The sequence below is a fragment of the Panthera pardus genome, unplaced genomic scaffold (genome assembly GCF_024362965.1).
Source record: "Panthera pardus isolate Hobbes unplaced genomic scaffold, ASM2436296v1 HiC_scaffold_2, whole genome shotgun sequence".
Classification (NCBI taxonomy): domain Eukaryota; kingdom Metazoa; phylum Chordata; class Mammalia; order Carnivora; family Felidae; genus Panthera; species Panthera pardus.
The window spans coordinates 67,288,912-67,307,339 of record NW_026526765.1 but is presented as its reverse complement, the minus strand read 5'-3'; the positions used below and the strand labels follow the sequence as shown (position 1 = coordinate 67,307,339).

General features: G+C 40.0%; 1 protein-coding gene across 6 annotated transcripts in view; it reads right to left on the bottom strand.

The window, feature by feature from the left end:
• EPB41L4A (erythrocyte membrane protein band 4.1 like 4A) overlaps positions 1-18,428 on the bottom strand; it is a 252,054-nt gene that overhangs the window by 121,831 nt on the left and 111,795 nt on the right. The gene's annotated exons all lie outside the window — the stretch shown is intronic.

The following is an 18,428-nucleotide window of genomic DNA, read 5'->3' as shown; positions in this document are numbered from 1 at the left end:
CCGACAACTCCCAAATGCATAGCCAGACCAGAACTGTCCCCAGAATCCAGCTGCCTACTTGACATCTCCACTTAAATGTCTATCAGAATCTCAAACTTTACAAGTCCAAAAGGGAAATGATGGTTCTAATCCCTCCTAGAAAAACCAGTTCTCCTGCAGTCTCCCTCATCCCCATGTATGACGCAACAGTCTTCCATTGGCTCTGGTCAAAACCTCTTTACCGTCTATCTCTTTGATCCATCTGCAAATCCTGTTGGCTCTATGTTGAAAACGTAAACAGAATCTGGTAAATTCTCACCACTCCCAGATCCAAACGGTCATCCCAGTTTACCTGGATTTCTTAAGCAACCCCTTTACTGGTAAGCCCTCCATCTACCTGTGCATTGAAAGGAATTCTGTTAAAACAGAGATCAGATCACTTTACACTTCTGTTCAACATCCTGCAGTGATTTCTCTTCTCACTCAAAGTAAAATCCAAAGTCCTTATGATGGCTGATAAGGCCCTGCAGGATCTGGCCTCACTCTCCACTTCGTGTTTTTGCATGAGGCAGCAGGAAGGACCTGGAGGAGAGTGTAAGTGAAAGCCTTGGGGCCCTCAAGAAGGCTGCTGGGAGGGCCTAAAGCAAAGAGAAAGCTGTTAGAAGCAAGAAGAAAGAGGACCCTCACTAGGACAGAGAATTTAGCAATGCTGTTGCCTGTGGCAACATGGAAAATAAAAAATGTCCCTAATGAGTTGGATGATCCAGATAAGGAGATGTGCAGGCAGACTGTTCAAAGTGCAAACTGACTTCTTTTGCTGCCTCCAATGAAATCCAAGAGCAGAGAGATAAGCTGAAAAGAACTGTTAAATATAAAGGATCCAGGTCTTACTGGGTTTGAAAATAAAACTCTCATCCCTAGGTTTATCAGAAGGCAAACAGTGTGCTACAATTAAGAAATGGCTTCTGGGCAAAGACTGAATCCAGAGTGCTGTCAGGAAACCATGGATGTAACTAAAATTCTATTAATTCTCAAAGAGATCAAATATGACCCTTTCAAACTAGCAAAAGGTCTTCTAGGAATCTTAAGGGCATTCTTCGCTAAAAGCCTCACAAGGAATTTCAGGTATAGAAGAGGTTATTTCAAAGTGGTTTGTGGGTGTTGCCTTTGTCTAACAGAGTTGATTATAAATCAATTAATAAGAAATACACAGTGTTTTTAAACAAAATTAGTTCGGCCTCAGCTAAAGGAACAGAGACACTACACACTGAAAAGAGGCTTTTGGATCTCCAATCCTCGACAGGCAAAAGCAGGCTGAGAACACTACTTAGCTGCTAACACACACCACTTTTCATGGAAAGGGAAGAAAAATTCAGAGAACAGAACCAAAAGCCCAGCCAAGCCAATCAACACGTGAACACTCCTAGGCAGTAAGACCAAGCTCTAATTAAAAGAAAAGGCTACATGTGCCTGGCTGGATTTTGGGACTGTTACAGGTGGGTGACTGCTATGTGCCTGTTTCCCCCCATTCTAAATGAAAGTGTCTTTCCAGTTATCCTACCTATGTGTTGAATAGTAGTGTGGGAGGGTGTGAATTTATTTTTATTACCCCTTTAATTCACAGGTCTTCAGATTGAGAGGAACCATACTTAAGGGTTTTAACTTGAAGAACAATACCAGAGCCTGATTTGATGAAAACGTGGACCTCAAGTATGACCTCCAAATCTCATCATAAATGAGATTTGGGGAGACCTTGGGAGGACAGGTGCATTTTACATGCAGGAAGAATACAAATACTTTTGGCCAGGAGACAGACTCCTGTTTAAAACAAAATTTTTTTAATGTTTATTTATTTTGAGAGAGAGAGAGAGAGAGCAAGCAGAGGAAGGGCAGAGAGAGAGGGAGACACAGAATCCGAAGAAGGCTCCAGGCTTTGAGCTGTCAGCACAGAGCCCAATGCGGGGCATGAACTCACAGACTGCAAGATCATCACCTGAACCAAAGTTGAACACTTAATCAACTGAGCCACCCAGGTGCCCCTAGACTCCTGTTTTAAAGCTTGTCTGCAAACTGGTTGACACTCTTCCCATCAAATGGTATAATCTACTCTCTCTTCCTTCCCAATTTCCTAAAATGAAAATAACCAAGGTCTCAGGACTGACAGATCCTATGAGAAAAGGGCTGAATCCTATGAGTGGGCCCTAAGACATCAATTTTGTGTGGCCCAGGAGACACTTGTTCTTTCTTAGCAATTTCTGCTGACATTTCAGATAGCTGAAGTTGCTCCCTACATATTCCTAGCATCTACATAAGTGAGGTGTCACTGTTCAGACTAGGGGATCATTTCATCTTGAAATAAAATCTTAAATCTGACATACTCTGAAACTGTAGTAATTAAAGTACACAGGTGGTTTAGCTAGGGTTTGGTTAAACTCTGTACTAGTAACTGAACACAAACATAGATTTTATTTTTTTTACATTTATTTATTTTTGAGAGACAGAGAGAGACAGAGCACAAGTCGGGGAGGGGCAGAGAGAGAATGAGACACAGAATCCAAAGCAGGCTCCAGGCTCCGAGCTGTCAGTGCAGAGCCCAATGCAGGGCTTCAACTCACGAACCGTGAGATCACGACCTGAGCTGAAGTCAGACGCTTAACTGACTGAGCTTAAACACAGCTTTAACTAACATGTTACTTGGCACAGAGGAGCCAAGCCAACCCCAGGGATTATGAGGTAAGTAGGATGTAGACTCCCTGCTCAGCGCCACTGCATGGTTATGCCCAACTCACACAGCTAGCACAGCTGCACATGGCAGCCTTGCCCTTTTTATTCTGCATTTATAGTCTATTTCTCCCTAACAACCTTAAAACCCCTAAAATTTCATGACTTTAAAAACCTAGGGATTCCTAAATGTGACTCTAGCCTTTCAGGAGCCCAAACTATTCACCTAACGTCTCTTCTTGGATGTCTACTGGGCATCTTAAGCTTCACCTATCCCAAACACAACTATTGACTCCTCCACCCCTTCCAAAACCCAGCTCTTCAGTCAGATCCTATCAGGTCCACGCTTGAAATTCTTAACAGTATCATCTATGTGGCCCACCCCAGGCTGCTAGGCCCTGTGTAATGTGAACCCTACCAATCCCACTTCATCACCCTCTTTCTTGCTACGATCTTGCATCACTGGTCTTCTTCTAGTTCTGGAACACCTCCTATTTGTCCCTGCCTTAGGGCCACTGCCCTGCTGGCTCCTTCTGTCCGCCAGGACCTTCCCTTCTTGCCATGCAAATCTCATTTTAAATGTCATCTCAGAGATGCTTTTTCTGACCACACAAGAGAAATGGCATCCCAGTCACTTTGGCACATCATCTTCTCCAAAGCACCTATCACTACCTGATATCTGAACATACATGTGTGGTTTGTAGAATATAAACTCTAAGACTATTGCTGACCATTGCACTCTAGTTCCTGAGACACAGTGGTCAGTAAATATTTATTGCATGATTGAAATGGAGATGAGAAATAGCAAATGCTCTTCTTTCCTCACAGTCCCAGATCAGGGAGGCTGAAGAGAATAAGAACACTAAAGAATGTTAAACAAGAAATTTCCTCAATAAAAATCCTCTGTAAAATATCCTGCAACTCCAAAAATTGATAGATATCTTTTTTTAAAGTTTTTTAAAATTTATTTATTTTGAGAGAAAGAGAGAGAGGGAGGGAGAGAGGCAGGCAGAGGGAGAAGGAGAGGGGCAGAGAGGGATAGAGGGAGAGAGAGAATCCCAAGCAGACTCTGCACTGTCAGCACAGAGCCCAATGTGGGGCTTGAACCCATGAACCACAAGATCATGACCTGAGCCAAAATCAAGAGTCAGATGCTTAACCAACTGAGCCACCCAGGCACCCCATGGGTATCTTATAAGAAAAAAACTAAGCTCCTATATACCATCAGCTTTTAAAGGGCCTATTTTTGTTAACTCAAAAAGTAACTTTCACAGCAAAATACACAGTCCAAAAGAGAAAATGGCTAAGCCTTGCCTTCCACCTCTCCCACAAGCACCTGCCCAATTTTGAACAATTCCTGGAGCACCTCTTTACTGGACTTGGTCACACAAAAGGTAGGCAAACTGGTCACCTTAGCTTTTAGAGCATACAATATATTTGAAACTTCATAAAATTTAAGACAAAATAATATAGGAACAACACATAAAATACATCTTTTCAAGTAGGCTACCAGCATATCCCAATCAAATATCTTTTTATATTCATGGAGAAAATCCTTTTAAGATTCAGAATAAAGTCAACTCAAGGTCAATTTATCACTGGTTTGTATCAAAACTCTAAATTAAAAAAAAACTAGCTTCCAATGATAATCAAGAAAATGTCTAGAATCATTAACTCTAAAACTACTGCTTTCTCATTAGCCAATCAATCAACTGTCTGAAATTCTATCCTGTATAGTTCATTTTGATTTAACCAGGGAGAAGAACAGTCTAACCTAATAAAATGTTCTTAGTAAAGAAATCAGCAATATTCTTGTCACACACTTATGCAACTAAGAAGATGTGGGTCACAGAAAGCCTGTTTTCATTGACAAAACCACTTAGCATGTCCACATACTTTATTTAAATACAAGCCTATGTGGGGACATACACACACTTACACACACACACGCGCACACACACACACACATGCACACACATACACACACACACTGAGGTTCCTACTCATCATTCTTGACAGTTTTGTTTTAACGTATTTTGTGCCCTTGTCATTTTCACCTGTTCCTTTTTTTTTTAAATTTCTTTTTGGTGGAAAAGGGCACCGGGTGCCATTAATGAAGAAACAACTTTCAATTCCCCATCTCCCTAAACTGAAAAACAACAAACTTATGAAAGCTACAGGAGAAAATATTTTAGTATAGTATACGTGACCGATGGATTGTGCCTATTGTGATCAACCACCTAAGAGAAAAGGATGGAGAAAAAAAAAAGTAAGAGAATTAAAATTAAGTTCAAGATACACCATGAAGTGGACTCTAGGCAAAGCTAGGTCCTTCAAAAACATTTTGAAACCAGGTCAACATCAACACATACAACAAAGAAACCAAAGAACAATCAAAGCATGCTCTGCTTCTCCCCAGGTGCTACAGGGAAGAAAGCACGCACACACAGAGCAGCTGGCAGTTTGGTAGGCTCCCTCTCCCCAATTCCCACACTTCTTTCAGGCATGTTGGGTCCTGAATTCTCATGATGCATCACATGACTGTGCTCAGAAGAGATCAGACACACTCTAAACAGAAAATAACTCCAGAGAAACATCTCTTCCTTTCTAAATAGAAACTGTTCATCACTCTAAATAGAAAAAGCTACTGTTTTATAAAAAATAGTATTTATTAGGAGCACTTTTTTTTTTAAATTATGGGATCCACAACCATAGAGCTACCTATGACATTACCTGAACTCAGATTCTCATCCCGTCTACCACATGACCTACCACTGGAGAATATTCTACATGGCATGCAGTAGCTGCCAGCACACTAATATCCTATACCTATACTTCCTTACAATCCCATGCATTTCCCACCCAACTTCCTAACATCTCAGTAAAGCTTTTGTTTTTTAATACTGATGAAATCTGGTTAAAATGAAGAACAGGAAAAGCCTTTCATAAAAGAAGCGAGGCAATACATTCAAAGAATAGCAGAGGAAGGAGACAGCAGACATAGGAAGACAAGACAGGGGAAGGTACTTACCAAGTCCTCTTGTCTAGGTCAGAGTTCTTTTGTTTACTACTATGACAGATCACTCAGGTGCCAGGGATAAAAGGTGCTAACAGAGTGAAGCATAGCACACAATCCCTGTCAAGCAGTATCCCATCAAGTGGGGATATTATTGAACAGGCAAAAACAATGCAGTATTTGAAGGCAGGAGTAAGCCTAATGCTTTTCTGGAAAGTAACAGAAAGCTTCGGAAAGAAGGGTAATATCAGAGATATCTCAGCTGCGATGGTGAGGAAGAGCGGGATTGAACCAGGTAAAATGAGGAGAAGAGCACAGGTAGACAGTTCAGGTAGGGGAGCACTCCACCCTGGGACACACAGGTAGGGAGCAGCAGGCAGTTCTGTGCAGCTGTGCCCTAGGTTCCCCCACCAGGACTGCGGTGTGGGTGCTGGATGAGGGGGTGGGTGGAGGCAAGAGCTGTACTACAAAAGAAGCAGCTCAAGAGCATGCAAGGGCCACATATCTTGCAACCCACATTAAGAAATTCCTGAATTTTCCCTTAGGAATCTGTTAGAGCATTTCAAGCCACAGAGTAAAGACATCAATAAAGTTGATGTTCTGGAAGAAAACTGCATCTGCAGTGGGGCAAACATTGTAGGCAGCATGAGTAAAGACAGGAAGCCGGGTTGGAAAGCTTTTACAGAAATTCAAATTCATGCGCTGACCGAAACTAGAATTCAGAGACGGAGATCGATTCTGGAGAGGTTAACAGGTGACCATCAATCCTGTTCACTACTGCTATCCCAGGGTTGGGGTCACAGTAGCCCTTTTCACTCTCCAAAGTACCCTGGGTTTGGGGGTGAACTCTATAGTTACTCTGTTAAGCAGCAGAATGGAAAGGGCTTGGGGACTGGTTAGCCATGAGGGGAGGGAGAGACGATCGAGTGAGGAATGACCCTATTCTGAGCAGTGAGGATGGTGGTGGCTTTCGTTAAGGTATTGATGCAGGCCCCTCAGGGATATGCACCTGAGGATTTCCCAAAGGGCACAAAGGCAACAGGTAGTCGTTAGGGACTGAATTCCCAGATCCTCAGCTTCCACATACATTCCTGCTTGAAACTGACCTAAAACAGCCCTGAGATTGAGATGCCACACCTGTTCTCCTTTCCACTGAGCTCCCCTAGCACAGTTCCCCCCTTCCAAAACAACGTAGAAACACGCTTCTTATCCATTTGAATCTCTCTCTGGCGCACTGCCCCAGGGTGTGAAAAATCCCAGAAGAAACATGGCAACATTTTTAAATACCAGTATTAGCGAAGCTGCCTTTAATAAAGACACCATTAATTATATCTTTCCCTACATATTTCTGGTAAGGACTACGCAAGTTGATAGAAGAATGGTATTTTGGCCCATAGTTGAGTTACTTGGATGTCACATATAGAATAGGGGGCAGCATGGGGCGCCTGGGTGGCTCAGTTGTTAAGCGTCCGACTTTGGCTCAGTTAATGGTCTCACAGTTCAGTTCGTGAGTTCAAACCCCGTGTTGGGCTCTGGCCTGACAGCTCAGAGCCTGGAGTCTGCTTTGGATTCTATGTCTCCCTCTCTCTACCCTTCCCCCACTCACTCTCACTCTCTCAAAAATGAACAGGAAGGAAGGAAGGAAGGAAAGAAAGAAAAGGGAGCAGCAGAGAAATGATGATTTTTGTTTAATTATCTGGCAACTTCCATCTTAAAACTATTATGCATGGCTCATGAAGAAGATCCACATAAGAATAAAATAAATCAAAATTCTGGTAGGCCTATCTCATCTAAGTGACAAAACACCATGTCTTATCTGTCCATCTGTCTCAAATAAAATTCAAAAGTGAAACACTTTTCACAGAGCACATGTTAACATTTTTATTTAAACTGACAAATGACAGAAAGCAACTGGTTTGGCTGGGTGGTTTGGCAATGACTCTTTGGTTTGCCAAAGAGTTTTATGTTGGATGTTTTCCATACACTGAATGAACTAAATCTGCAGCTCCAAGACTCTGATGAAAATATAAAGTATATAATTAGATAAAAGCATTTTATCAAAAACCTTGCATTGGCAAATGCACATTAAAATTAACAATTTTTAATTTTCCTAGTCCTTTCCAACTAAATTGGATAAAATCTGGTGCCTCCAAGTAAAAGGGAAGAAAAAACATAACTAGCACTCTTTTGATAAATCACAGTAAAAAAATTTTAATTTTCTTAATGTTTACATTATTTCTGAGGGAGGCGGGGAGAGAGAGTGAGGAAATGGGGGAGAGGCAGAGAGAGAGGGAGACACAGAATCCAAGGCAGGCTCCAGGCTCTGAGCAGTCAGCACAGAGCCCGACATGGGGCTCGAACTCAAGAACCGCGAGACCATGACCTGAGCTGAAGTCAGACGCTTAACTGACTGAGCCACCCAAGCAACTCACAGTAAAATATTTTTAATTCATTTCCCAGAAATTGTGAAGTTGAATTACTACAATGATTAACAAATTGTAAGTCAAGTGGTTCTGAATTCATTGCTTTCAACTAAATTGAAAGGGAACCCAATTAGTGGTCTCAGAAATCACTGCTCTCAGGAACATAAGAGCAAATTTACAGGGGACAATGCATTTGAGGTACTAGATTAATAAAAATATCTTTAGACGATGGATCATCATGTGACTTTTGGCATATAATTCAGGAGTTCAAGGAATTGAAGGAATTGAATATAATTCCTTCCTTTTCTATCTTCCTTCCATAGTAGACAAGGTTACTCAGTGCTCATATCTGTAAAAAATCAAAATAAAAAAATTAAATTGTTACTGAGCCATATCTCACTCCAGGAATATATTATAATCATCCAGGAAGGTGGGGGAGGTACACGGACTAATCAAGAAGAAAAAGCCCCATCCATTTCATTAAGAGATGCATTTCCAACTTTTTATTCTTAGTAATTATTAGAATACATAATATTTTGCTTTTAATTATATGATGATAACCATGGTAATAATAACTACTCTTATGGCTCAGTAACAATTGTAGCCTTAAGGTCTCATGAAGTGGAGTTTTAAAATTTTAATGTACATGCATATTATTGTGGATAAATATATTTTATTAATAGAAATATAGGGCAAAATTCTATGAAGAAAGTGAAATCGAATGCAAGTTTAAGGAGATAAAAGGGGTAAAGAAAAATTTCTGACTTTTGATGAAGAGCTTGTTCACATATATTTTTTAAAGGTTAGTGAGTACAAAATTGCTAGGATATATAGATTCAGTGAATACACTTAAGAGTAATGTGACAGATTTTATAATGTCAATATTTATAACCCCCAAACTTGCATCTGTTTAAATTTATGACACAATTTTTATCCTCAACTTAAAATTCTCAACACAGGCACATAGGTTTTTTAAAAAATTCTATAAAATCACCGTCAAGAAATTTTTTTAGTAAGAACACGTCTGGAGGGCGAGATGATGACTTCAGTTTTGAACATGTTGCATTTGTGGGTACCACCTGAGGGACATCCAAGTGCACAGTAAGAGCTAACTTACTTATCACACAGTTTAAAGCACAGAGCTGGGTGTTTTCTACAGACTCCTTAAATCCTCACTATCACCCTTTGAAGTGGTACTATTAATGTCACCACTTTAGAAATGGGGATACTGAGGCTCAGAGAAGTTAAAAGATTCACCCAATATCACACAGCTCTCCCAACTAGTAGAATATATATGAATCCAGACAGTTGGCATGAAGAGTCTGTGTTCTTTGCACAGTATAATGCCTCTTGGGAGGTCTAATTGGAAATACACATTTGAAGGTCATGTGAGCCTTTAGATAGTAACTTAAACCATGAAGCATATGAGATTAGGTAGAGAGAGTGACATTTTTTTAGCAGCAGGAAAATGAGAGCCTCAATGTTAGGGGTCTTTATGAAGATGCTTCTGGCATTCCAATGCAGGCCACTGGACTCTTGAAAAGCCTCCAGCCATAGTTTCTCAAGGTTTTTCTTTTTCCGGGTACCATTCATTCATATGTTGGTGACAGTCCTCCCAGGCTGCTGCACTGTTTAGGATACTCTTTATAACATCAAAGGGCTACTGAAGAAAACCTTTCCACTTCTTGATCTTTACCCTCTATGCCCCACTGGATACTTGAAGATGTTTCAAATAGTACAAGCCCCACCCCCGCCCAGTTTTACTGATATAATTGGCATATGACATTGTATTAGTCTAAGGTGTACAATATAATGATTCGATATATGTACATACTGTGAAATAATCACAGAAGTCAACAACCATCACCTTAGTTATTTTTTCTTGTGATAAGAACTTTCAAGGACCACTCTCTTAGCAACTTTCAAATATACGATATTGTTAACTACAGTCATCACGTGGTACATTAATCCTCAGAAGTCATAACTGGAAGTTTTTACTTGTTGACCACCATCACCCATCCCATTCCCATACCCCCCTGGAAACCACCAATCTGTTCTCTGTATCTATGAGCTTGGTTTTTGTTTCTGTTTTTCAGGTTCCACATATAAGTAAGATCTTTGTCTTATATCACTCAGCATAATGCATTTAAGGTCTGTCATGTTGTAATATGATAGGAAAAGATAGGATTCAGTAAGCAGAGAGGGAAAGATTAGGACCTGAGGTCCACGGGTCGGGGGGAAAAACACATATTTTAGAATAATGTCTGACCACAGCAAACCCCCCAGGCATAAAGTTCCTCATAAGAATGACACCACCACCTCGGGTTTCCCTCAGGAATTGGACTAAAGACCTAATTAAAAGTAAGTAGTAGACCATAAAACACATGACCCGCAAGGAATGATATGACCGTAGACCACCCCTCATACAATGGAAATAGTCAATCAGGAATGGAACAGCCCAGCCCTTAGAGCTATGGAGCCAATAAGGGTAGAACCTGAGAAGGAATAAGGGGGAATGGTAGGGGAAGGGCTGACCAGAACCTTATAAAACAAAGACCCTCGTCTATTGTCATGGATATTCACTTTTGAATGCCCCTTCTCTGTAAGGAGAACTTTCATACTATTCTTCCTTTCTCCAATAAACTTTTGCCTACCGCTCATTTTGTGCCCACCTCTTTACTCCTTGAAGCAGCGAGACAACCAATCTCCGGTATTGAGGTAAAAAATACTGCAACATTGCCACAAACAGGACTTCCTTATTTTTTTTTTTTAATTTTTTTTTAACGTTTATTTATTTTTGAGACAGAGAGAGACAGAGCATGAACGGGGGAGGGGCAGAGAGAGAGGGAGACACAGAATCGGAAACAGGCTCCAGGCTCTGAGCCATCTGCCCAGAGCCTGATGCGGGGCTCGAACTCACGGACCGCGAGATCATGACCTGAGCCGAAGTCGGACGCTTAACCGACTGAGCCACCCAGGCGCCCCCAGGACTTCCTTATTTTTATGGCTATATAATATTCCATTTTATATACATATTATATATATATATAACTATATATAATTATATATTATGTGTGTGTATACAACTATATACATATATATACATATTACTATATACATATACATATAGTTATATACACACACACATACATAATCTATATATAACTATAATCTCACATCTTGACCCCATTCATTCATTGATAGACACAGGTTGTTTCCCTGTCTTGGCTATAACAGTTTCAACTTGTAATAATCCAGCATGACCAACTTTCTGTCTTTCTTTGCAACAAACAGGACTCACATCACTTACACATCTTAGAGGTCAATATGCGTACTTGTCAGAACACAGAGTTACAGAAAGTGAAATCTCCCACTGCAAAATACAATAAATCAGGATACAAAGAAGAACACCATTTACTTATATGGCAGAGCCTACCTGCTAGTGCTCAATGGATAGGGATCATTTTTGCTCAGTAACAGAGTATATGGGGAAGGGGAAGCATACAAATGTATACATAGTTTAGTTTATATTTTTTAATGAAGTTATTTCAGAGACAAATAGTGCCAGAAGTAATAGCATTAAATGGGTGAGCCTGTATCCAGGTAGAGCATTAGAAAATCATTGACAAAATCACACCAACATTTTTAGGAAGGGGCAAAGGTAAAATGATCATCAAGACTGAATAGGAATAACCAGAAGAAAACTTGAATAAGAAGAAAACAGGAGAATGTATTGTCATAAGAACAAAATGAGATTTCAAGGGGTGAGTCATTAGGGTCAACTCAACCATAAGGTCAAGAAAGACAAGGGTTGAAATTATCACTTGGATTTAGCAACCAGAAACCCTGAGGACAGTTTCAGTGCCATGATAGGTATCAAAGCTGAACTGTGAGAAGTTTAGGAATAAACAGGATTTGAGAAGTGGAGACAATGAATTTAGACAATGCTTCCTGGAGGTTAGGTGTGACACAGAGGGAGTCAATAAGGTGATAGACAGATAAGGGCATGGGTATGCAGTAAGCGTAGTTTTAGTAGTTTTAAACGATAGAGACTTGAGCATGCCCAAACCCTGAAGGAAAGGATGGAAAAGGGAGGGAGAGGGCCAGGGCTAGTGATAAAAAGCAATAATAATAATTAAAAAAATAAAATAAAATGAGAAGATCCAGGTCAGAGGCACTGGGGGCTCTTCTACTGTGAGAGGAAAAGGAAGGATGAGTAAGAAGTGACTAAGAGTGTGTGGAGGGTCAAGAAGTTGGGAAGCTACCATCTGATTGTCTTTATTGTCTTGGTGAAGCAAAAGAAGAGTTCACTGAAGGAAGAGGGTATTTGCATGCTGGCTGTATCTCCAGGCTACACATTTTCCTCCTTTGACCTCTGAAGTCATAGGGCAGAAGATCCAACATCCTCAGTCTCAAAGCCAGGTTGAAGTCCATACTCTGAAAAACCCCATATACTGAACTTCTGCCTTTGAAAGAGAAATTTGTAGAGGGGACCCAAGGGCTAACATTAACGTAAGACATGATAACTGTTCATTTTAAAACCCGAAGTAATATTGGGATATCACATTTCTCCTTACTACTGCTTTCAATATCAATTAGACTCATCTTCAAAAATCTCCAGAGATCTTTAAGAGTATGGAGCTTATCTGACTTTGTCTCTTCTATCCTCCAGACTGTTTCCTCCCTTCCCCTACTCCACCTTTTAAAAAAAATACATCACCAGTAGTATTTTCCTCCGTCCTAGTTTCAACATGAAAGGCTTTCTACACATTTCACACCTTATAATCTACAAAGAGCCTTCACATTTTCTCTACTTTTGTCCTGTAACAAACTTGAGAGTTGGGAGGGCGCATTATTCTTAACATTCAGAAAAATTAAGTGACTTGAACATTCAGGACCCAGACTTGGGTTGTCACTCCAAAGGCAGTTAGTTATCTGTTCTACCACATCACATTCCACTTACAGCAACTTCTTTTTTATTTATTTATTTATTTATTTATTTATTTATTTATTTATTTAAATATAATCTATTGTCAAATTGGCTAACATACAACACCCAGTGCTCATCCCAACACTTACAGCAACTTCTGAACACCCAAGAGATGGCTCAAGTTTCTGCCAGCCTCAGAGTAATTTCAAATTCATCCAATTATTTAAAGAAGTCTGCGCTGTAATTTCAATTTGCTGCCTATCATTAATAGATCTCATCATCCCTCCCCCATAATAAGGAACCTGGCTAATCGTGAAGAAGCAACTACTATTGCTCACAGACAGTTGGGGATGCACATGAAGCCCTAATCACAGAGAAATCCTGAGCATCTGCAGGAGGATGGAGACTATAATGACCCAGGAAAGTAATGGTCTTTCAGGTTTGTGCCTAATTGGTGAATGTAAACAAGAAAGCCTTTATATTTCCACTGAGCAAGCAAAATTAAAATGCTTCCCGCTGTAACCACGTGTATTAGTTTCTTTTTTGCAGCTGTAACAAATTACCATAAACTTGGCCTAAAACAACAAAATTTTATCATCTTACAATTCTGAAGGTCAGAAATCCAAAATGGTCTCACGGGGCACAATGGACTGAATGTTTGCTCCCTCCGCCACCAAATTCATATGTTCAAACCTTAATCCTAATATGTTGTTATTTGGAGGTGGGGCCTTTGAGAGGTAATTAAGGTCACAAGCGGTGAGCCTTCATGAATGGGATTAGTGCCCTTACAAGAAGAGGTCAGAAGAGCTAGCTAGCGCTCTTTTTGCCACGTGAAGTTACAAGGAGAACTGGATTGTCTACAAACTGGAAGAGGGCTCTCACCCAATCATGCTGGCACTCTCGTCTCAGGTTTCCAGCCTCCGTACTATGAGAAATCAACAGTTCTTGTTCATGTCATCAGTCCATGGTGATTTGTTGGAGCCAACCTTAACTAAGATGCTGGGCTGTTTCTTCTGGAGGCTCCAGGGCAGAATCCGTTTCTATGATTTTTCAGCTTCTAGTGGCTGCCTGCACTCTCTGGATGAAGGCCCCCTTCCAGTAATCACATGATTTTGACCTCTGCCTCCACTGTTATATTTCTGTCTCTCTGACTCTCCTGTCATGTCTAAGGGGGCTTCTAATTACATGATCCTACCTGGATAATTTAGGATGATGTCCTTGTACAAGATCCTTAATCATAAGTGCAAAGTCATTTTTGCCATGTAAGGTGATATTTACAGGTGCTGGGGATTAGGATGCTCAGCCAAGAGACACCTGGAACCCATTCAAAGCAAAGACACACCAAGCTGAACTGCCAAGCTACACACCATATGCAGAGAATGAGGTGTTTCTGCTGGGCTAGCAACCAAATTGAAGACAGTCAGTCCTAGAATGTACTGGGGAGAGCCATCTTCTCTGGAAGTTCTGCTTTTCTAGAGCAATGGTCAGTATATATGAGAATTTTAAATATTTACCGCTAGTAAGTGGCAGCGTCCTTCAATAAATCTGGGTCTTTCTGTTATGTGTGTTCTCGTAATTCCTCTCATCTACCTTAAACTGAGGCTGGGAATTTTCTGTTAAGTTGAACCAAGGCCCTGATATGAAAGAGCTACATCCCTTGCACAGGTCAGTCTTGATCAAGAAAGAACCAGAATGACACAAGCCAAAGCAGAGCAGAAAGTAGGATGTATGCCCAGGCTAAGTGGTCTCCTGTGTATCGTTAGGAAAAGGAAGGGCGAGTATGTGAACCCCACTGCATATCTTTAAGAGACTGTTTTATAAAACTAAGCCTGAATTGAGGCAGACAGCATTGTGTGTTAATTCAGTCCCAATAAGCTTGTCTTCATGAAGAAATGCTTTTACTTCCTAGGGGTTCTTTTATAGACCCTACCTGAAAAGTGAACTTAAGAAATTATGGTGCCCAATCTTCCAAACCAAGTCAGCTGTACTCCGTGGAAAGAAGTTTGCTTTACAAACGTTTGCTTCTGCCTAGCTGTTACCCTTTACACATAGGTGACACCTGAATCAATGCATTTGTTACATGAATTTCCTAGGGCTTGGTTTTATGAAATGTACAGTTTAATAAAACTTGTGTTTCATTTAATATTCCAGGCAGCAAATTTCCTTTCCTCAGAATTCCTGAGACTATGTGAAAAACAGAGAGAGCTCTAGCACAGGGCCTGCACATATTAGGCATTCTTTAAATTGCTGTTGAACGACCACATAAAAGCATAAATACACAAAAAAGGCCTAAATAAACTCTCTTGCCACAGGTCAATCTGAGAAGAGGACTTGTTGGAACATACCATTTAACTCCTCTCAACAAACCCTAAGTATATAAATTGGGGAAGATAATTCCTTAGTATCCTACATCTGCAAAACCATTCCATCTTACATGGAAGCAAGTCGGGATATTGTGTGGTTGAAGGTCTTGGACACACGAAGCCTTGCGTCTGAATTCTGGTGCTAATACTCGCTGGTTATGTGATCTTGGGGAAGTGGCTTAACCTTTTCAGCTTCCATTTCTTCATCTCTGATAGTATGATAATAATATTTAGCTTGCAAAGTTGTTTTGAGCAGGTAATGACAACATGTGGAAAACGTTCAACAGTTTCTGGTGCACTGATGACAAAGATGGTGATGGATGGTGGTGATGATGACATGTCTAGATCCAGCCTTTTGGTTACCCTGCTCCTCTAGGACAGACAAGTTCCCTGCTATGTGAGGTCCATGTGCCTTAGAGACATGCCTCTCAGTCTGCCCCCAGCCAGAGTCTAGGCATGGCCCCAAGGCACTATCCACTGCCAAGGGGAGGGAGGGAGGGAGCCTAGGGCTTCTCACTGATATGAGACACTTCTTCTTAATCCTCATCTTTCTTCCCTTTTACCCCTAGCTCCTTCTCCTACTTTCTCTTTTTATTTGTCTTAAGAGTTGACCTAAAAGGTCCCTCTTAGGGCCTCCAAGTCTTTTCTATGTAGATCTTATTTATGTTCAAGATTGTTGCAAAGCATTCCCTACTAAAAGCAAACCTTTTGGTGCAGAAAAAGATCAAAGCAATGCAGAAAATCCAATCTAATGGATAGTAATTCAGGCAAATTCACAGAAATCATTATTTTTAAAGACAAATTTTTCACTGTGTCCTGTGCCATTCTAACACATGGTTATTATTTAAATTTTTACCTTAAGTAACTAAGAGCTATGTAGGGCTGCTCTTACTAACATAGAAGATAGAGAAATGTGAATTTGGGTTCACTGACCATTTCCCTAGAAACAAAGCTGTGCCTTGGGTGGTTGCCCTTCTGGAGTGAAAAGCCTGCCAGAGCTATTCCCTGAGGGAAATCCTTAGTTCTGCCTCAATACCCAAAAGAAGCGAAGCAGTAATGGAATCACATTTCTACCTGGATATATACTTCAGCCCTCCAGTATGCTTTGATGTAATGGTTACGTAAAGGAGGGGCAAATTTTCATGACCTTATTCTCACAGCTTCCTACAATAAAAAATATATATATAAAGCAATCAGACAATACATTTTGATGTGAAAAGACTAAGGAATATTTACAAATCACTTCTACTTTATCTTTGTTCACTACAAAGAACTAAATTCAGGAGGCAAAAAATAGATTTTGCATGTGATTTACACACCTGATGTTCTCACCATATCAAAAAACATGACTTAAGAGCTTTCTCATTCTAACTGTAATTTATTTTCTTCTAAAACCTGCAACGCAAACCCTATCACAAATGCCAACTCTTAGGAATAAAGGTAGGAGAAAAAAAATGTTGATTTAATATAAACCCTAGAAAACTTTGACTATTTATCAGTATCAACTGCTAATTCTTTTTGCAATGATACAGGCCATTGTTTGAAAATCTCTGGCTTTTCATATGTTTTTTTTCCTTTGCAAAGTTTAAAAAAAAAGGAGGGAGATAAAGTCTATATAATTTTAGCACGACAGTCAATCTTTCCAGGCATGGTCTGACATACCAGATAAGATCAGGAACCAGTGGTGTTCTCTGCTAGGAAAAATGTTCTTTCAAAAATATGAATGTGATGCAAGATAGCTTCGATAGCCTTCAATTTAATCTTTCAATATGGATTTACAGTTCTGCAGTATTGACTTATGTCCTATACAGAATAGAATTCAGGCAACTCCTGAAGATGTCCATTTCCCTTTCTTTGAAGTGTGCCTTAATGACCGCTTGCCTTTAGAAAGCTATTCCTCTCTATGGAAAGCTAACCAACACACCCAATTTTTTATTCCTGCTTTGTGAAATCCTCCTGTGAAACAAAACAGATTATGAAACTAGCTCAGGAAAAATCACAAGTTACCACCATGAATAGCATTCCATTTGCCTGTCTCTTCTCATCCTAGCACATTCCTGTGACCAGGACAGAAAAAAACCCACTCAGACAATCATGTGCCTCACTGAACAGACCCCAGATGATCCACTGGAGGCTGCGAGAAATGAGGAAGGAAGAGGAGGAAATCTTTATTCCAACAGGAGTTGAATAGCATGAAAATAAAAGCCAAACAGGATTTTTAAGGTAAGGTAAGCATTTTGCACAAGAAGACTGTGTCTGAGGTTAAGATATTCCTTAGACTAAAACGGAAGTCACTAATGAATATCCTCTCATACCCCAAACCACCACCTCCAAAGTCTTTCCTCATTTATCATCCAAGAGATCGCTTTTCAGCCTTATAACCATATAGAATCTATACTAACCAATGTAGTGAGTTTCTTAGTAATTCTACTATCCAACCAGCCAGAAAGATGTTATAAGTTAAACCTTCGTGAATGATTAACATCAGACACCAAAAACTTGGCTGCCTTTATTACTTACTCCATCAAGCTCATGAATGAAAGCCCCTACCTATTTATTTTATAATCACTCATCCAACTTCTAAAACCTAGGTAAGTACCTTTTTAATACTGCATTTTTTCTCTCTTTAACCATTAACTTTCATAAAAGGCAGTAAGTAAATATCTGTGGCCTCAAAAGACTAGCCACAAAAAAGAAAAAAAAAAAAAGACTAGTCCCTTGCCTCCTAACATACTTATTACATGGCTTATTCAGTTCTACTAACAGCATAAATGAAAAGTACTCTCTAGGATATGGTTCTAAAAATGTAAACCAGGAAAGTCTACTGAAAACAGAAACACACACAAAGAAGTTGTGAATCCTGCAACTCTACAAACTTTTGGCAGAAGAGAAAACAAAATGCAAAAAAACATTAGCAAGGGAAAACATGTTAAAGGTTTTCAACATCATTTTCAGTTACAAAGAAACTGCCTACCTAAAACCACATCAGGAAAAGC